The 21681-nt window shown below is 42.2% G+C and overlaps 1 protein-coding gene across 2 annotated transcripts in view; it reads left to right on the plus strand.

The window, feature by feature from the left end:
* CDH13 (cadherin 13) overlaps positions 1 to 21681 on the plus strand; it is a 1057374-nt gene that overhangs the window by 650800 nt on the left and 384893 nt on the right. The window lies entirely within an intron of this gene.

A 21681-nucleotide genomic window follows, 5' to 3' on the forward strand; every position in this document is an offset into this window, starting at 1 on the left:
ATGGTGGCGTCATAGAATGAGTTTAGGAGTGTTCCTCCCTCTGCTATATTTTGGAAGAGTTTCAGAAGGATAGGTGTTAGCTCTTCTCTAAATGTTTGATAGAATTCGCCTGTGATGCCATTTGGTCCTGGGCTTTTGTTTGTTGGAAGATTTTTTTTATCACAGTCTCAATTTCAGTGCTTGTGATTGGTCTGTTCATGTTTTCTATTTCTTCCTGATTCAGTCTTGGCAGGTTGTGCATTTCTAAGAATTTGTCCACTTCTTCCAGGTTGTCCATTTTATTGGCATGTAGTTTCTTTTAGTAATCTCTCATGATCTTTTGTATTTCTGCAGTGTCAGTTGTTACTTCTCCCTTTTCATTTCTAATTCTATTGATTTGAGTCTTCTCCCTTTTTTTCTTGATGAGTCTGGCTAATGGTTTATCAATTTTGTTTATCTTCTCAAAGAACCAGCTTTTAGTTTTATTGATCTTTGCTATTGTTTCCTTCATTTCTTTTTCATTTATTTCTGATCTGATTTTTATGATTTCTTTCCTTCTGCTAACTTTGGGGTGTTTTTGTTCTTCTTTCTCTAATTGCTTTAGGTGCAAGGTTAGGTTGTTTACTTGAGATGTTTCCTGTTTCTTAAGGTGGGATTGTATTGCTATAAACTTCCCTCTTAGAACTGCTTTTGCTGCATCCCATAGCTTTTGGGTCATGGTGTCTCCATTGTCATTTGTTTCTAGGTATTTTTTTATTTCCTCTTTGATTTCTCCAGTGATCACTTTGTTATTAAGTAGTATATTGTTTAGCCTCCATGTGTTCGTATTTTTTACAGATCTTTTCCTGTAATTGATATCTAGTCTCATAGCATTGTGGTCGGAAAAGATACTTGATACAATTTCAATTTTCTTAAATTTACCAAGGCTTGATTTGTGACCCAAGATATGACCTATCCTGGAGAATGTTCCATGAGCACTTGAGAAAAATGTGTATTCTGTTGTTTTTGGATGGAATGTCCTATAAATATCAATTAAGTCCATCTTGTTTAATGTATCATTTAAAGCTTGTGTTTCCTTATTTATTTTCATTTTGGATGATGTGTCCATTGGTGAGAGTGGGGTGTTAAAGCCCCCTACTATGAATGTGTTACTGTCGATTTCCCCTTTTGTGGTTGTTAGTATTTGCCTTATGAATTGAGGTGCTCCTATGTTGGGTGCATAAATACTTACAGTTGTTATATCTTCTTCTTGGATCGATCCCTTGATCATTATGTAGTGTCCTTCTTTGTCTCTTCTAGTAGTCTTTATTTTAAAGTCTATTTTGTCTGATATGAGAATTGCTCCTCCAGCTTTCTTTTGGTTTCCATTTGCATGGAATATCTTTTTCCATCCCCTTACTTTCAGTCTGTATGTGTCTCTAGGTCTGAAGTGGGTCTCTTGTAGACAGCATATATATGGGTCTTGTTTTTGTATCCATTCAGCCAATCTGTGTCTTTTGGTGGGAGCATTTAGTCCATTTACATTTAAGGTAATTATCGATATGTATGTTCCTATTCCCATTTTCTTAGTTGTTTTGGGTTTGTTATTGTAGGTCTTTTCCTTCTCTTGTGTTTCTTGCCTAGAGAAGTTCCTTTAGCATTTGCTGTAAAGCTGGTTTGGTGGTGCTGAACTCTCTCAGCTTTTGCTTGTCTGTAAATGTTTTAATTTCTCCATCAAATCTGAATGAGATCCTTGCTGGGTAGAGTAATCTTGGTTGCAGGTTTTTCTCCTTCATCAATTTATATATGTCCTGCCACTCCCTTCTGGCTTGCAGAGGTTCTGCTGAAAGATTAGCTGTTAACCTTATGGGGATTCCCTTGTGTGTTATTTGTTGTTTTTTCCTTGCTGCTTTTAATATGTTTTCTTTGTATTTAATTTTTGACAGTTTGATTAATATGTGTCTTGGCATATTTCTCCTTGGATTTATCCTGTATGGGACTCTCTGTGCCTCCTGGACTTGATTAACTATTTCCTTTCCCATATTAGGGAAGTTTTCAACTATAATCTCTTCAAATATTTTCTCAATCCCTTTCTTATTCTCTTCTTCTTCTGGAACCCCTATAATTCGAATGTTGGTGTGTTTAATGTTGTCCCAGAGGTCTCTGAGACTGTCCTCAGTTCTTTTCATTCTTTTTTCTTTCTTCTGCTCTGCAGTAGTTATTTCCACTATTTTATCTTCCACGTCACTTATCCGTTTTTCTGCCTCAGTTATTCTGCTGTTGATCCCATCTAGAGTATTTTTAATTTCATTTATTGTGTTTCTAATCGTTGCTTGATTCATCTTTAGTTCTTCTAGGTCCTTGTTAACTGTTTCTTGCATTTTGTCTATTCTATTTCCAAGATTTTGGATCATCTTTCCTATCATTATTCTGAATTCTTTTTCAGGTAGACTGCCTATTTCCTCTTCATTTGTTAGGTCTGGTGGGTTTTTATCTTGCTCCTTCTGCTGTGTGTTTTTCTGTCTTCTCATTTTGCTTATCTCACTCTGTTTGGGGTCTCCTTTTTGCAGGCTGCAGGTTCGTAGTTCCCATTGTTTTTGGTGTCTGTCTGCAGTGGCTAAGGTTGGTTCAGTGGGTTGTGTAGGCTTCCTGGTGGAGGGGACTAGTGCCTGTGTTCTGGTGGATGAGGCTGGATCTTGTCTTTCTGGTGGGCAGGTCCACGTCTGGTGGTGTGTTTTGGGGTGTCTGTGGACTTTTTATGATTTTAGGCAGCCTCTCTGCTAATGGGTGGCGTTGTGTTCCTGTCTTGCTAGTTGTTTGGCATAGGGTGTCCAGCACTGTAGCTTGCTGGTCGTTGAGTGAAGCTGGGTGCTGGTGTTGAGATAGAGATCTCTGGAAGATTTTCGCCGTTTGATATTATGTGGAGCTGGGAGGTCTCTTGTGGACCAGTGTCCTGAAGTTGGCTCTCCCACCTCAGAGGCACAGCACTGACTCCTGGCTGCAGCACCAAGAACCTTTGATCCACACTGCTCCTCAATTTGGGATGATTCATTGTCTATTCAGTTATTCCACAGATGCAGGGTACATCAAGCTGATTGTGGAGCTTTAATCTGCTGCTCCTGAGGCTGCTGGGAGAGATTTCCCCTTCTCTTCTTTGTTCTCACAGCTCCCGGGTCTCAGCTTTGGATTTGGCCCCGCCTCTGCGTGTAGGTCGCCGGAGGGCTTCTGTTCTTCGCTCAGACAGGACAGGGTTAAAGGAGCAGCCGCTTCGGGGACTCTGGTTCACTCAGGCACGGGGGGAGGGAGGGGCACGGAGTGCGGGGCCAGCCTGCGGTGGCAGAGGGCGGCGTGACGTCGCGCCAACCCGAGGCGCGCCGTGCGCTCTCCCGGGGAAGGTTCCTGGATCCCGGGACCCCGGCAGTGACGGGCTGCACAGGCTCCCTGGAAGGGGGGCGTGGACAGTGACCTGCGCTCGCACACAGGCCTCTTGGCGGCGGCAGCAGCAGCCCCAGCATCCCACGCCCGTATCTGGGGTCCGCGCTTTCATCCACAGCTCGCACCCGTCTCTGGAGCTCCCTTAAGCAGCGCTCTTAATCCCCTCTCCTCGCGCAGGAGGGAAAAAAAAGTCTCTTGCCTCTTCAGCAGGTCCAGACTTTTTCCCGGACTTCCTCCCGGCTAGCTGTGGCGCATTAGCCCCTTCAGGCTGTGTTCACGCCGCCAGCCCCAGTCCTCTCCCTGCACTCTGACCGAAGCCCGAGCCTCAGCTCCCAGCGCCGCCCGCCCCACCGGGCGAGCAGACAAGCCTCTCGGGCTGGTGAGTGCCGGTTGGCACCGATCCTCTGTGTGGGAATCTCTCCGCTTTGCCCTACCCAGGTACGTGGGGAGTTTCTTGCCTTTTGGGAGGTCTGAGGTCTTCTGCCAGCGTTCAGTAGGTGTTCTGTAGGAGTTATTCCACTGTTCCACGTGTAGCTGTATTTCTGGTGTATCTGGGGGGAGGAACGTGATGTTCGCGTCTTACTCTTTCGCCATCTTCCCCGGAAGTCACAAACATCATCTTGAATCCAAACTATAGAAAGATTTCCTAACTTTGGAATTGAAAGGAAGTGAAGATTGGCCTGGAGCCCACTGGTCACAGGTGTTATGAGCACGAATACCCATGACTTAGGAAGTTATTGCAAATGAGTGCAGGTATAAGAAAACCACAGGGCAAGCATGGAAATAAAGTTTCACTCAGCCTTAGTTTGGGGGATAAAACCAGGGGGAAATAGAGAACTGTTTAAATGAGAGTTACTGCCATCTTAGCAGGTTGTCATGTAGAAATGACAGCCACTAGGCTGTAATACTTTCTTTCATTTTTTTTTTTTTTTTCCTGGAAAATCTGGGAATCTGGAATCTTATTTAAACACTCCTGCTTTAAGATGTTGGGAAACAAGTTTTTAAACATTGTAAAGACTAACTCCTCGTGAATATGTCAGGACCAGTTTCAACCCACGGGTTATCAGCAGGAGGAGGCCTGGTTTAGGGGCTCTGGATCAGCTGGGTAAGGCAATCAGAGAGGGTAGGACCTTCAGCATGGCTGGTTGTAGACCGGAAATTCACTTAGTGAAAAAATAACCGGCCTCAGGAAAATAAGGGGCCCCGAGCCCTGGCATAATGGAGAGGGCTCCGAAACATCTGAGGAGTGAAAAAGAGGAGGGCTCCAGCTACAGACACACTATGTCTGTCGGTGAGATTGGAGGTGAGATTAGAGCCTGTGACATCTGCGGGCCAGAGTCTCCCTGGAGCAGCACTTTAGCACAGTGGAAGCAGCGCTGGCTGTGCTCCACGGGGACAGCAGTGATGAGTGAGGCAGACGCAGGCATCTTGCGATGAGGCCTTTGCTTCAGTAGTGATGTGGCAGCCAGAAAGCGTAAGTGAGTGTCTAGCTTTGGGTGTATTGCTCATGTCTGTTTTCTCAAAAACACAAGCACAAATGCCCTCTGGTACATTCATTGTCCAAAGATTGTTCATTTGTTCATTGACTGATTGATCGGTTTCATTTATTCAACCGACAAATACTGAACACCTAATATATGCTAGAACTGGGGAGACAGATGAATGCAAAACCAGTCTTTACACTCAGATAGTTCAGGGTCTCAGAGGCTCACAGCAATACCTGCCTGCAAACAATGCTCGGCATCTCTGCAGGGAGCTAAGGGCACCCAAGGAGGCATTAACTCTGGCTCTGTCAAGGAACATGCCAGAGGATGCAGCATCTAGACTTGCTTTTACTAATGGATTCATTTTTAAAAGCTTCATCTAGCCTGTGACTACAGTCATTATAAGGTCAGGACCGTCTCCTACTTTCTCAGTACCTACAGGTTATAATTAAGCACTGATAGTCATAGCAGAGATTCCGAGCCCCTCGGGAGTTAACGACTTCCTGAATTTTCAGAGAAGGATTACACTTTGTTTAATTTAGCTGGTATTGAGTGTTTTTTCTTGAGTTTTAATTCTCTGAAGCTCTATCCTGAAAAGTAACTTTATATCCATTTATCTAATTTGCCCTATGAAGGAAGTTGGTCAGGTGTTACTGTTGCCATTTTGCAAATGAGAGAAGGGAGGTGATGGTTGGCCTACGGGCCCCAAACCCGCTACGGCCATGACAGATCGAGGATTAAAACCAGAATCGCCTACTCTCAACCCTGGTTCCGAAAAATAAAGTTAAGTAGAACCTACCATTCTCTAAATGTTCTGAATAAACCCGAGTTTTCCGCACCATTATTCCTTAACAAAAATCACTGCCGTAGTGCACGCCATCATCAACTTTCCCCTGAACCCCTTCAGAAGACTCCCTACCAGACTGCCCAAGCCCCTCTTGGACCCTTCAGTCCAATCTCCACACATCTTCTAGAATTATCTTTTAAAATTCAAATCTGAGTTATTCCTTCACTACCATCCCCTACCTCCTGACCCATAGAGGTTTCACTTTTAATGGCTTTATTGAGGTGTAAATTCCCACACCATATGTTGAGAGTTTAGCTAAGCTACTGCATGGCATTGCTGCCTCCTTGGCATCTGTTTTGTTTGACCAAACAGCCTGCAGTGACCTTAACCTGACACCAGGTCCTCGTACAGGTGCCCACCCTGGAAAACAGCCCGCAGAGTCACAGGCGTGTGTAAGTTCCTGGCGTGACTTCCCCAGCAGCCCATGCCTTCCGTGTTCTCCCCTGAGTCCCAGGGCCTTCCCCTTGCTCACCTCTTAGATAAGACCCCTGTGAAGTTACCAAAACCCTGCTCTTTTGGTTTGAATTTGCCAGTCTGGCCTTAGCCCAGGAACCCGACACCACTTCACTGTCTTAACTTAAGTAAAGGCATTCACCCCAGGTCCCGTTGCTCTCTGTCTGCACTCTGCCTTGACCTCCCCATGGGGCCCCTCCTGCAGGACTTGTGAGTAATAAACTTCTCTCTTTCAGTTTCTCTCATGGTCTGTCATTGAACCATGGCTCACTATCTGACACCCTGTGCTCCACTTAACAAATGATATTTCAACAGTCATAACACCGTACACTTCACTCATTTAAAGTATACAATTCAGTGGCGTTTAGTATATTCACGGAGCCGGACAACCACCACCACAGTCATTTTTAGAACATTTTCATCACCTCAGAAGAAGCCCTGTCCTCCTTAGCAGTCACAGTTCCTCCTCTCCGACCCAAAGCAGCCGCCAGTCTACTTTTCTGTCTCTATTGGTTTGCCTATTTTGAACATTTCATACAAATGGAATCATAAAAAATATGGTCTTTTATGACTGGCTTCTTTCATTCAGCATAATGTTTGCAAGGTTTATCCATGTTGTAGCCTGTGACAGTGCTTCATTCCTTTTTACGGCTGAATAATGTTCCATTGTATGCATAGGCCATATTGTATTTATCCATTCACTGTTGACGGACATTTGGATTGTTTCCACCTTTTGGCTTTTATGAATAATGCTGCTGTGGACATTGACGTACATGTTTTTGTGTGGACCTATGTTTCGTTTCTCTTAGGTGTATGGTTGGAAGTGACCTTGCTGGGTCCTGTGGTACCTCTATGCTTAACCATTTGAGGAGCTGTCAGAGTGTTTTCCAAGTGGCTCTATGAGAGGGTCTTAGAGGTGCTAAGTCACCCTGAGGAAAGAGACCAAAATGCTTCGCACCGTCTACAAGGCCCCACTGGACCTGGCCCTGCCCACCTGTTCAGTCCCAGCCCATTTCACTCTTGCCACTTTTCTCATCTGCTCAGTCCCTCTGGCTTCTGTGCAGTTTCTCAAAGGTGCAGGCTCTGTTCGCACCCTCTCCCTCCTCTTGCCCTGTCGATTTCCCCCAGAGATGCCTTCCCTCAGCTTCCCCCACCCACAGTCTAAGTGGGATCTCCTTATTACATCCTTCCTTGTTTAGTAATTATTTACATAATGCGAATTTAATTCCAGTGAATGGTGGCTCTAGATGAGCTAAAAACAAATCTTAAGGCTCCGTTTTTAAACTACTGTAAATGAAGGACCTTGTGCAGAACTCGAGGTCTAGTAGGGGCACAAACATATGTGTTGAATGAATAAATAATGAGAGAGTTTAGTTAAAGAGATGTCCAGGTGTCAAGTTGGGCTTATCATCTACATCAAAATTCTTATTTCTTCCTGGGTATTTTTCTGCTTCCTCCTTCCGCACTGAATGTTCTAGAATATGGGTCAGAAAACTGTATCTTTAAAGGGACAGATAGAAACTTCCCTGGCACTCCAGTGGTTAAGACTTCACCTTCCAGTGCAGGGGATGTGGGTTCGATCCCTGGTCAGAGAGCTAAGATCTCACATGCTTTGCGGCCAAAAAAACCAAAACAGAAAACAGAAGCAATATTGTAACAAATTCGATAAAGACCTTTAAAATGGTCCACATAAAAAAAAAAATCTTTAAAAAAAATAAATAAAAATAAAGGTCCAGATAATGAATACATTAGGCTTTGTGAGCTACACAGACTCTTTTGCAGCTATTCAACTCTGCTGTTCTAATGTGGAGGCAGCCTTAGACAATAGGTGAATGAATGAGTGTGGCTATATTCCAATACTTGATTTACAAAAACAGACAGCAGGCCGCATTTGAGCTGGAATCACCAATATTTGATTATCTTTGACTTACAAAATCTGCAGCTTCCTGTGGTTCAACATAACAGAACTCAGAAGGGAGATGGCAGATAAATTATGGTTCGTTAGCACTTACCCTTCACACAGCAGTGTCGTGCTTCCTGGGCCATTTGCTGCACCATCTAGGTAGCAGGGAGAGCTGTATACCTACTCATCTCTGCAGGCCCAGAAGCATGCAGAAAGGGATGTCACCAGCAAAGTAATGAGTTGCACTGGTACTTTCATTCTGGGCTGACCAGGATGCTTGAGGAAGTTGGGTGTCTCTTTGCCAGGGGGAAGCTGGATGGCCCAGAACAAAGCCAAATGCAGGCTGACTGCAGTGTGGATGCAGAGTAGACGGTCTGTACTCTGAAGCTTAGAACCTGTGCACCAAACTGAGGTAGGGGCATCTGGCCAAAGGAGAAAAGGTGGAGCAATCTGGATGGAAATCCAGAAGAATCTAACAGGATGCTTCTGATGATGACACAGTCATGTCTGGCTGTATGAGGCATTTTCTTGCACAAGCAAAAAATCAGAGAAGAGATGCTGAGCTAAGGTTATAAGGATGGTAAAGAGGGATTTATGTAAGAAATATGAGTCAATTCTTGTAACTTGCATTTGCCTCATTTATAAAGGCAGGGACAGATGGGATCATTTTGGAGAGCTAGAATTTGTATTAAGTTCCAGTTGCTTTATTTTCTTTCATTTAAATATGCTTATTATTAATATGTGTGTCAGAACAAAATAATTTTCTATCAGTCATTGGCAAACAGTGAATAATCCCATGTAAAATATATTTGCATACTTTAGACAGTTGTAACGACTTCACTGAACTTGGTTTCTTCCTCTGAAATAGGCAGAATGTGCTTCTGTCGAATCCTTCATGCACTGCCTTTTAGCTGGATTCACCCTCAAGGAATTCTTGAAAGATAGGTGTTATTTCTTTCTTGTATATTGATCTGTCCTCTAGATAAAAGAAACTTCCCTGTAAACTTAAAGTCTTCAACTCATCTATTGTTCATTTGTTACATATATTGAAAACCTACTATGTGGAATGCACTGTCCTACTGTGCTGTGGGAACCAGACAGGCACTCCTTGTCCTTGCGAGCAGACTTCCTAGTAGAAGTGGTGGAGATTAAAGAAATGACTGCATAGTAGGCCTGTAACAAGAGCAGGAGATTAAAGAAGTGACTGCATAGTAGACCTGTAACAAGAGCAGGAGATTAAAGAAATGACTGCATAGTAGGCCTGTAACAAGAGCAGGAGATTAAAGAAATGACTGCATAGTAGGCCTGTAACAAGAGCAGGAGATTAAAGAAATGACTGCATAGTAGGCCTGTAACAAGAGCAGGAGATTAAAGAAATGACTGCATAGTAGGCCTGTAACAAGAGCCTGGAAACAACGTAGGGACAAGGTTTGGACAGTGATGGAACGATGGCTAGTTTTGATCAAGCAGTTAAGGAAGGCCTCAATTTTGAGGGAAGTTGTGAATAATGAAATGAAGGAGCGAGCCCCAAAAACTTCTTGGGAAAGAGTATTTATAGGTGAGGGAACAGTATTTTCAAAGACCTGGAGTGGAAGTTAACAGGCTCAAAGAACTCGAAGGAACGTGTGGCTGGACTGGAAGGATTCTGGGAGAGTGACGGACGATGTGGTCAAGGTGCGTCCATGTTCATGCCAGGGACTTGTAGGCCACAGCGAGGTCTTTGGACACAATCTGTGTGGGATGGTTGAGAAGCAAAAGAGCAAAAGGTCCAATTTGCATTTTAAAGGTAACCTGGAAAGCTGCGTGGGGAACAGAGTGTGGGTGTAAGAGTAGGAGCAGAGAGAGCAATTAAGGGATACTCGTAGCAACACGGGTGACAGAGGGTGGCTCAGCCAGAGGGTAACAAACAGATTGTGAGAGATAGTCAGATTCAGAGGAGAGAAGGAACAGGTGACAGGACCAGCTGATGGACTGGGCGTGGGGAAAGAGGACTGGGCATCAAGTTGGTGGGCCACAGTCTTCTTCAACTCAGTAGCTACACCACCATTCACCTAGGAGCTCATTTTGATTCCTGTCTTGCAAAGGCAGTGTCAGAGTTTGAAATGCTTCAGGAAAAAATGGGGAAGAGGAACGGGGACCACTCAGCTGCATTCCATTCTGGCAGTTATGGAAGCCAGGTGGTCCTGGTTATGTGTGTTGCTCATTACTGTAAGGGTCTTATGCATAAGTAGCAAGCTTAAGCTTTTGCCCTGCTAGTCAACCTGCCCTAAGCAGAGGCAGTCTCTGTTGGGTCTTAGCGCCTTCTGTTTGGCAATAGCATGAGGAGAATTGAGCCGTTGCAGAGGAGCTTTTCCCAAAGTGCAGTCTTTAGGCCACTGCCTCTGAATTACTCAGGATGACTTAGCATAGATTCCTGAGCCTTGCTGAGAACCTACTAATCCCTGGGGTTGGGTCCCAAGAGTCTGCATTATCCACACTTCCAGGTGATTCCCATGCAAATTAAAGGGTTTCTTTAAATTATGGTAAAAAAACACATGACAAAAATTTCCATCTTAACCACTTTTAAGTATACATTTCATAATGTTAGCTGCATTCACACTGTTGTGAAACAGCTCTCCAGAACTTTTTCATCTGGCAGATCTGGAACTCTGTACCAATCAAGTAACAACCCCCTTTTCCCCTCCCCTCAGCCCCTGAGAGCTACCATTCTCCTCTCTGTTTCTATGAATTTAACTACTTCATTTTTTTTTTAATTTTTAAAAAAATTTTTGGCCCTGCCACTTGGCTTGCAGGATCTTAGCTCCCCGACCAGGGAGCAAACCCGGGCCCCGGCAGTGAAAGCGCCAAGTCCTAACCACTGGGATACCAGGGAAGTCCCTGAATTTGACTGTTTTAGATTCTTCATATAAGGGGAATCATACAGTATTTGTCTTTTTGTGACTGGCTTATTTCACTTAACATAATATCTCCATGGTTCATCCATGTTGTAGCAAGTAGCAAGATTCCTATCTTTTTAAAACTGAATCATATTCCATTGTATGTATATATTCCATTTTGCTTATTGATTCATCCACCAGTAGGCACTTGGGTTGCTTCCATCTCTTGGCTATTATGAATGATGATGCTTTGAATACAGGTGCACAAATAAAATTTTAAAAGCATTGTTCTCTAACATGAGAGAAACTTTCAGAAATGGAACTGCTCTATATCTTGATTGGGGTGATGGATATAAGCATAGAACTAAATACACAGGCATATGTGCATGTACACACACACAAATACAAATAAAAATCAGGAGATCTGAATAAGATCCAGGATTCTATTGACATCAGTGTTCTGCTTGTGATCCTGGACTATGGTTTTATAAGATGTTACCAATGGGCGAAACTGGATAAAGGATGCAGGGTATTTCTGTGTTATTTCTTATACCTTCAGGTAAATAAAAAATTATTTCAAAATAAGAAGTTTACTTAAAAAAGAGAGCATTGCTGTCACTGTCCTGGAGATTAGAGTGTGCCACCAAAAGGGGGGACCCAGTCTGGAAACGGAGGTATGCCTGGGAGGGCAAGGAATCCTAGGCATTGTTCCAAAGGAGAAAGTGGAACAGGAATTGAGGCCAACCCAGAGGGCTAAGTGGACCCAGTGACGTGCAGTCCAAAGCCCAGACAGCGGGACCAGTATAGCAGCAATGGGGACCTGGATGTCTGAGGAGAGCCAGAAAAACAACGAGGTCATCTCACAGCTGAGTCCCCAGAGTGTGGGCCTGAGCTGGTCACTGACACCTTCCTCAGGACACATTGGTTCTGAGTACAGGATGGGAGAGAGAGAGGGAGGAGAAATATTGTGCGGGCCCATGAACTTGGCCGAATCCATTCCTCACATGGAGATTGAACAGTGGTCTTGGCACCAAGAGGCTGGTGTATCTTCTTGATTCTAAATGAGCTTCAGTTTCCTACAGGCAGCTTCTGCAACATATCAGTGACTTCCCTGAGATGCTTGAGTTTGTGTACCTTCATCAAGACCATAATGTTCTTAGGATATTTTTCTTGCTTCACAAAAAACTTTAAGGATGCTGGCAGCCACTATTTATTTAGCACTTGCTCTGTGCCAGATGTTTTGCTAAATGCTTTACAAACGTCAAGTATTTTACCTCATGACAGCCCCATTAGACAGGTCCCATTCTCCCATTTTAAAGATGAAAAACTTGAGATTCTAGGAAGGTAACTGAGTAGGTTTAAAATCACAGAATTGATAAGGGGTAAAATCAGGGCCTGGAGCCAAGTCTCCCTCAATCCAAAGTCCACACTTGGAGTCTCAGCCCTTTGCTGGTTCTCAGAATTTATCAGTGAGATTAAAAGTGAAGCTTCAAAGAAGAAGCAGACATTGATTGATAACAGTGATGGTTCAGAAAATAAAGCTGATGAGACCAAGTTCCATATTATAAAGTTCTGTTAAATGCATGAGACTCTTTTTTATCCAAAATCAAAGACCTGTGAAGTTGGGAAAAGCCAACCACCCTCTGTTTTCTACTGTAATACTAATGATCTCTTATAAACCTAATGTTCCCCTGCTTCCCATTAATCATCAATACTAAGAGATGATAGATGTCCTAAAGTTTAATAGGTTCCCATAACTCCCCATTTGTGATAAACTATAGCCAATCTGTAGTCAATTTCAAAATAAATTTTATAGATTCTTTTTTAACTGTGAAATTAACACATGCCCGTTACAGGAAATCCAGAAAAGTGTAGAGAAGCCAAGTTAAAAAAAAATTACCTGCAATAAAACCACTGTTAATATTTTAGTATAATTTTAATAGTGTAATGTCTTTGCCTATTTTTCAAAAATTTCATCATGTAGTACTACTTAGCAATTGGATTATTTAATTCATACTATGAACACCATGCCATTAATATTTTTCCATTCCCTCAAGTATTTCTGCAATGTAGTATTCTTTGTGCAAATACCAAAATCTATTTCATCAATATCCAGGTAGAACATTCTGTTGTTTGTAATTTTTCCTATTTTTAAACAATATTGAAATGAGTATACATGTTACTAAACACCCCTTATTCCCTGGCACACACATATAACAAGTAAAATCACATGTTTTCAAGGCTTGTGATGCATATTGACAAATGGCGTTTCAGAAAGATGTTTTAGTATCATCAGTAATGTATGAGATTTGGTTTTCTGACAAGTTTGTCAAATACTATTAGGTTTTTCTAATTATTTTGGCAATTATATAAGCAAAAAGCCATCTCATTTTAATGTTATATTTATTGCTTTTTTCTTTTTTTGCTTTGCTAATTGTTTTTTTTCTATTGATTTTTAACCAGCTCTTTGTATATTCAGGATAGTAGGCCTCTGTTTTACATGATGCAAATATTTTGCTTAGGGCCTCCCTGGTGGCGCAAGTGGTTGGGAGTCCGCCTGCCGATGCAGGGGATACGGGTTCGTGCCCCGGTCTGGGAGGATCCCATATGCCGCGGGGCGGCTGGGCCCGTGGGCCATGGCCGCTGAGCCTGCGCGTCCGGAGCCTGCGCGTCCGGAGCCTGTGCTCCGCAACGGGGGAGGCCACAGCAGTGAGAGGCCCGCATACCGCAGAAAAAAAAAAAAAAATATTTTGCTTAGTTTTCTGTTTATTTATTGTATTTTAGTGATATAAAAAACTTGGATTTAAGTAGTTTAACCTCTCAATAATGCACACAATAACTTGTGCCTTTAATACTGGTTTGGAAAGGCTTTCCCTACTCTATTACATAAACATTCAAATATTCAAAAAAATAGACTTTTTTCTTCCTAATACTTTAATCCATCTGGATTTATTAGGCTATAATTTAAATTTTTATATTTCAACCTTAATTTTGAAGAAAATCATGTTTCATAAAACATTTTAATACTTATTTAACTAAATGACTTCAGATCTGTAAACTAAAAAAAAAGAAAGAAAGAAAGAAAAACATATTTCATTGCTTTCTATTCCTCTGAATTTCACTTTAGGAAGGGAGAAGGGCAAGTGAAAATAAAATCACCCATAATTTTCTCCTACAGCTTTGTTTTTAAAAGTATTATATTTGTCATCTTTGCACGAAAATCCCCTCAACCTTTGTACATATCTTTAATGGATCTGGCATGATTCCAACATCCATGATTTATATAAATTCTACTTGAACCAATTAAAATTTTCAGCCTGTGTCCCCTCTTGGGGTAGAGGATATTCACTGGGACTTTACCTGGGCTGCTTCAATAAAATTATTTTGAATATCTGCATAGATTTCTTCCACATAATTAAAGTTACTTTCAAAAGTTAAATAGAAAAATGCCCTCAAAGTCCAGCGTGGTTGTGAGCATACATTCATAAGAAAAAAAAAAAAGTGTTTTCATTATGTTTGGTGGAAAACATACTTTAAAAGTAAAATTTCACATTCACTGAAGAAATACTATGGCTCTAAGCAAAGCAAGCTTTTCAAAGAACATTTGATAATAGTATCAAGATCTTTAATTGATAATCTAACAAGTAGGAAACTTTTATCACCCCTTTGATCATTTTTTTGAGGGAGCTGTAAACACCACATCCAGTCCATAAAGGGAAAGATTACACACAGAACTGTGTAAATGAAGGTGGTGGAATGTTAAAAAGGCTAAAAATATCTTTTCCCTGGGAACTCTCCAGGAGTTGGTCCATAATGAGATTCAACTTCGATAAATGAATAAAGCTGAGAAAAATAACTTGAATATGCAAATGATTGGTGTCAAAGAGAAATCTAGATTAGTGTAATAGGAAAGCAATTTTGAGGGGTAATGGCTGACACAGAAGAATTGAATCGAGGGTACTGTATCCACATTTGCAAAAGTCTAAAGAAAGGTCTGTTGGGAGTGAACAAATGCCCGTCGCCAAACCTCATCTGATCTAACAAAGCTTTGTTTAGAATCTCCTATGTGTGTGCTACACACACTCGCTTATCTTTTTATTCCTTTAGCAAAGAGAAAAATGACATTCTAAACATCTTTGTTACATGCGCCAACTTAGATACGGAGAAGTGAAGTTCCTTAATAAGATAGGCTCACCGTGTGACCCAGTTAGCCTGGGACAGTCTTGATTTCCACCTGTTGTTGTGGCTTAATTGTTGATAGTACCTGCTTTCATTCTAAAAGTTGTTCCAGTTTGAACAATTAATGATGTGGCCACAGTATCAATTTTCTATTGCTGCTATAACAAGTTACCACTTCTGTAGGTTTTGAGTCCAACATGGAACTCACAGGACTAAAACCACACGCCAGCAGGCCTGCATTCACTTCTGGAGGCTATAAAGCAGGCCTTGGCTTTTCTAGCTTTGGGTGGCTACTCACACTCGGTGCATGGCCTCTTCCTCCACCTTCAAAGCCAGCAGTGGCTGGTCAAGTACCTTTTCACATCAAATCACCTAGACTTTCTTCTCTTCCTCTCTCTTAAGGACCTTCATAATTACATTGAACCCACCCAGACGATCCACACTGATCTCTCTGTTTTAAGGTCAGCTGATCAGCAACCTTAATTCCCCTTTACCAAGTAACCTTACATATCCACAGGTTCCAGGATTAGGACATAAAACTTTAGGAGGGTCATTATTCTGCCAACCACAGCCACTTTATAGGTAACAGAGCTGAAATTTGAAGGCAGGCTTTCTGATTCAAAGTCTAGTGTAATTTCAGTGATCGGTGAGGATGTCTTTGGTGGAAAACACTTGTTTGGTCTTTATGAGATGTTGGTAGGTGGGGAGGGTGTGAGAATTACAAACAAAAATTCAATAAAAATATCGATCAGTGCCTTCTTTACTCGAGGCACTTAATTTTGGAGATCATCTGTTATAAATAATCTCACAGTAGCCTACTTATGCAAAATCTCTGTGGGATTCTTTATCTCCATAGAATTTTTATGGAATTTTTTTTAAAGCTAGGAACATCTTTGAGGTTCTCAGGACATAGTTTCAGCTGCCTTCCAGGAATATCATATCAAGTTTAGATTCCCCTAACATGGAACCTGGTGCTTATTTCACTGCACCTTCATAGTCATTGAGTCTCATCTTTTCTTTATCCTTCTCCTCTATGGAGGCAAATGCTGGCATCTTATTTTTCATATTTGTTTCAAGGTTTTGTGTAAATCTGTATGTCTAAACTTGTAGTCACGTGTAACTGGAGATGTCTAATACTTGTTAGACATTTGTATATCCCTAATTGAATGCAGTGAACTTCTAGTTATCATTTTGCATTTCTAGCATTATAACTATTCTTATTATAAAAGATGGTATTTGGAATGAAAGGAAAAAGGCCCATCTTTTTTTTTTTTTTTTTTGCTGTACGCGGGCCTCTCACTGCTGTGGCCTCTCCCGTTGCGGAGCACAGGCTCCGGACACACAGGCCCCGCGGCCATGGCTCGCGGGCCCAGCCGCTCCGCGGCACGTGGGATCCTCCGGGATCGGGGCACGAACCCGCGTCCCCTGCATCGGCAGGCGGACTCCCAACCACTGCGCCACCAGGGAGGCCCAAGGCCCATCTTTTTGACTTACAAATTGGTTCAAGTAGAATTTCCTAAACAAGTATTTCAAAGCAGCATCCACGTTGGAAAATGTTTTAATGTCCCAAAGAGGTAACTTGGAGGGCATCTACTCATTTGTGTAGGAGACATCATATCTGTGTCCAAAAGAGAAACTGAGTCACATTATGTTAGAGTTATAGCTCATAAGTTCTCTTCATTTTCTGTGATGTAAAAACATATGGTTGAAAAGCATGTGAACACACACGCATTCCGCTGATAACCAGTACTTTAACTATATCATCTCAAATAAGTAATTTACTATGCTGTGTATGTTTTACTTCATTTGAATATTTAGCCCGAAGCAGAATTATCAGAGTTCAAAAAGATCACTGAAGTGTTTTCTAAATTATTTTACTTCAAAATGACTCATGAGTCTATAGATTGTGTATCTCACACTTTGTTTCTTATCTCATTGGTCCAGGTTTGACATCTGTTACTGGGGTCATCTCATAGAAAAAACATTGTGTTTTAAGAGCCAGTTTTGGCCTTCACCCAAAAAACCTTGTAGCTTGTTTTTCATCAGTTCATCCCTTTGGATCAGATCACAGTATCAAATTTTGTCTGACTAAATTGTGTCTTTCATAAACAGAGCAAAGAGAATAAGCCAAATGAAGGGCAAGATGTTAATGGCTTGTTGTGACACCAAAGGCTAGTGTGCTTGTACGTGCTTTGTAATTTGGCTCGTTAGGTTTGTGTTGCATTGTTTTTTTAAGGGATTCTTGTCTACGCATGTGCACAGCCCATCTCCATTATTATGGTGCAGTAATTGGTTTGAAGAGTCATCAGTTTGCATGTTGTGACTTGACAGTTCCCACTTCTGGTGGAGACACCCCCAGGATATGGAAGGAGAATCGAGAACCTAGGAAGTGGGGTTCAGGAACGGTGGCCGAGGGGACCCTACATGCTTCAGCCAGAGCTCCTCTGGCAGCGTAGCTTCCATTCTGACTCCTGTGGTTTTTCACCACCTCCTCCCCATTTCAGAGGTCAAGCTCCCTCTCACCCTACACACAGGACTCAGTGACCTGGTGTCCACCTACCACGGCCCCTGAAGTGGAGCGATTAGTTCACGTGGTACCTTCATGTGGTACCTTCATGTCTCCAGTGTTGCATAAAGTAATTTTGCCTTAAACAGATTAAGAGTGATTTTCATACCTTGTTCCTCTCCCCATTTTATTCATCTTGGTCATTTGAGAGCTACAATTATAAGAGGTCCAAGTCTTGTCTTTTCAGAAAGTCTGTGACATTTCAGAAGGGAACATGTTGTAGCTAGGCTGATGCTATAGTATTTCCCAACCTGTCACTTGTGGCAGGGTGTCACATTATACATAAAGGCTCATGGTGTGTTTTATTATGTATTTTCATGTGTATTAGGAAAAATTTTAAATAAGCTCACCATACCCCTGAATTCATGGATAATTTTGCCTTGGAGGAGTCATCAGTGAAACACAATCTATGTACAGCAAAACTATTAAGTAAATAACATAGTTAGTAAAGAGGAATTTTTAAAATGTAAGGGAAGTCCATGAAAGAGCATTTAGCAAACAAGGGCACAGTGGGGGACAGCACAAATTTTCAAGTCAGATCTAAGTTTGGATCCAGCTGGATCACAAACTAGCTTTTGACCATAGACCAGGTCCTTAAATTTCTCTGAGTTTTGCTGCAATGGGTATTTCTCCAGGTGGTTTTGAGCCAAATGAGGCAACACATAAAAAGCCCAGACATGTATTGGACACCAAATAAATGTTAGTTCCCTTCTTTCAAAAGGCAAGTTATCAGTTTAATGTACTTGGGTGTTGTTTACCGCTGTGGTTCTTGTTCATGAATTAAGACCGCACAGAGTCAGCTGACCTTCGGTCCATGGAGCCTGGGACTGACGGTCAGCTCCTGTGTGCCAGGAATGGAGAGACAGGACAGATGGCCAAAGCTGAGGCCAAAACTTTGGACTCCAGTCTCTTAAAGAGGGATTGCCTCTTCTGAGGAGGGCTCTATGCAGTCAGCGATGAGTCAGGTGCCTGATGTGTGCCAGGCACTGAATCTCAGCCTTGGGGATTTGTTGTTGGGCATGAACACCCACCCCACCTCTGTCTTGATGGGGCCGGAGAGGCAGACATTAGTTGAATTGTCACACAAATAATCAAGCAATTACATGTTATGGAAGGTGTTATAAAGGCATGGTACCAGTGCCATGGGAGTGTCAACCACGGACACCTGAGGTAGTCTGGAGCGGTAATGAAGGATATTCTCTGCCAGTGATATCTGAGATCTGAAGGATGGATGGGGGCTGACCAGATGGCAGATGGGATGCTCATGTCGGCTAGGAGGGTTGCACATGAAGATACCTGTGCTGGGAAGGAATGGGCTGAGTTGGAAGAACTGAAGAAAGATTGGTGTAGCTGGATAATGAGAAACAGAGGGGCTCTCTTGTGATGTGAAATGAGTTTGGAGAAGTGGGCTGGGGCCAGGTGATAAAAGAGACTTGTCACAGTAAAGGAATGTGCTGTTATCGTAAGAGGAACGAGAAACGATTGAGAGGTGTCCATTCTGGGGTGACATAAATAAATAAAAATTTTGAAAAGACACCTTGGAGGCCTGTATTAGTCAGCCTTCTCCAGAGACACAGAAGCAGTGATTCTGTTAGAAGGAACTGACTCACACAATTATGGTGGCTGAGAAGTCCCAGGATCTGCCTGGGCCAGCTGGAGGCCCAGGGAAGCGGGTGGTGTGATCCAGTACAAGTCCAAAGGCCTGAGAACCAGGGAGGCCAATGGTGCTTATTTCAGTCTGGGTCTGAAGGCCTGAGAAGCAAGACCACTGAGGGCAGCAAGGAACGGAGGCCCCTGCTCAGCACTCAGGTGGGACGACAAGGGCGAATCCCTCCTTCCTCTGCATCTTGTTCAATGCAGGCCCTCAGTGGATTGGCTGTGCCCACCCCCACTGGGGAGAGCCATCTACTTAACTGAGTCCACAGACTCCGATGTTAGTCTCATCCAGACACACCCAGAAATAACGTCTAATTTGAGCACCCCATGGCCAGTCAAGTCGACACATAAAACTAACCATCACAAACCCCTTAGAGAATAGATTACGGCAGGCAATATTAGTAGCAGGGGCACCCATTAGGTGCCTGTTGCAGTGGCCCAGGTGGGAAGTGTCAGAAGCTAATCTCTGGAGGTGATGATGGATTTGGAGAGAAGAAGGTGGATTTAAGACAAATTCAGGAGACAGAACAAGCAGTGTAGAGCCGACTCGTTGATGGAGTGGCTGGGGATAGAAGGCCTCACTTGGGGAAGAGGGTGGCTTCTGAGTTTCTGCTTTGATCCCTGGGAGAAGGACCACCCTCTGGGCAAAGTTTAGAGTGAAATGATTAACATGACACTGGATTTATCATACTTTCTAGTTGCTCAAAAATCCTTGCCTCCAGAGAGAGGAGATATGGGGATATATGTATACGTATGGGGATACATGTATACGTATAGCTGATTCACTTTGTTATAAAGCAGAAACTAACCCACCATTGTAAAGCAATTATACTCCAATAAAGATGTTAAAAAAAAATCATTGCCTCCAATAATGACATTTTGGAATATTTTGATTAAATTATTTAAATATAAAATAGTTCTGCCTTCTCTAGCAAAGGCTGAATGAAGCTGCCCTTTGAAAACTGGGCAGTAGGAGTTGGGTTAAAATTCACACCCCAAACAGCCAAGGACTTGGCTTTATTTCAGCCAAAGACACCACATATCTTGGATCTGAATCCTAATCCCCCACATTCTACAAGACTTGGCTAGCATCATAGGCCACAAGTAAGACAGAGGAACAGAATTCACGTTTGCCAAATACGCAGATCTGTCAGAACTGGGTGGGGCAGACTCTAGATCCAGCTCAACATAATGGAAAGACAGACACTAAGGAGATACATTTGATCAGAATGAAGGCCAAGTCAAGTTCTTGGCAATTTTGGGAGGACAAAAGGCCGGACCTTCATTATTACAGGAAATTGCTCCCAAAGCTTGATTTTTATTTTCTTCGTTTAGCAGTATTCTCGTGGTAGCTTTAAAAATCAGCATAAAAGCTCATTCTCTGTAAGATCTCCTTTGTGTGCAGATGTTAAAAGGCTCTGCCTATTTAATTTCTTCTTAGCTAAGGTACTCATGCATTATTTTATCTACCCCAGAAATCGAAGTGTGTGTGTGTGTGTGTGTGTGTGTGTGTGTGTGTGTGTGAATTTGTTAGTGAAAGGATGAAGTAGTGTTAAAGAAAAAATGAAAAACAAATTCCTCTACCCAAGTATACCTGGTTTCATGTTTGCTTACTACTTTCAAATTCTGTCCACATGTTTAAATCACATGTATAGTACACATGCTGTTTTTTGTGTTTTCACACAGTATTCTAAGTAGATCAACAGAATTGAATAATTATTTTATCTAATGGCTGTATTCTAGTATCTTGCTACAAACACATTCATTCAACTCGTCTTTTTTGCACTGGACATTTAGTGGACGCCAGTGTAATTTCATTATTAGAAATAACACTGCAGAAAGTATTTCCATGTATGTAGTGCAACCTGTCTCAAAGAGAACCCAGAGTGATATCCAAATGGAACAAAGTATGTGAGTCCTTCATAGATTTGGTGAATTTTGCCATGTGACTTTCCAAAGGGTGAAACCAGTTTATAACACATTCAGGTGGGGTATAACAAACGTGTTTCTCTTTTCTTTTCCTAATTAGGGCTAGTTTTGACAACAGTATTGATGATAACAACAGTAGCAACAGTAGCAGCAGCTAATATCCTTGAGATGAGTTACATAACAGGCATTATATAAAGTGATCTAGAAACATTATTTATAACAGTTTAAAATGTAAACTCTGGAGACTGACTTCACAGGACCAAATCCAGACTCCACCACCTAACTTCTAATTGGCTTCATTCCCTCCTCAGAAATTGTTCATAGGGTCACTGTGAATATCAAGTGAGTTAATATAGTAGAGAGCCTCGGTAAGCCTTGGATAATGTTGGTTACCA

This window comes from Mesoplodon densirostris, chromosome 19 (genome assembly GCF_025265405.1).
Source record: "Mesoplodon densirostris isolate mMesDen1 chromosome 19, mMesDen1 primary haplotype, whole genome shotgun sequence".
NCBI lineage: Eukaryota > Metazoa > Chordata > Mammalia > Artiodactyla > Ziphiidae > Mesoplodon > Mesoplodon densirostris.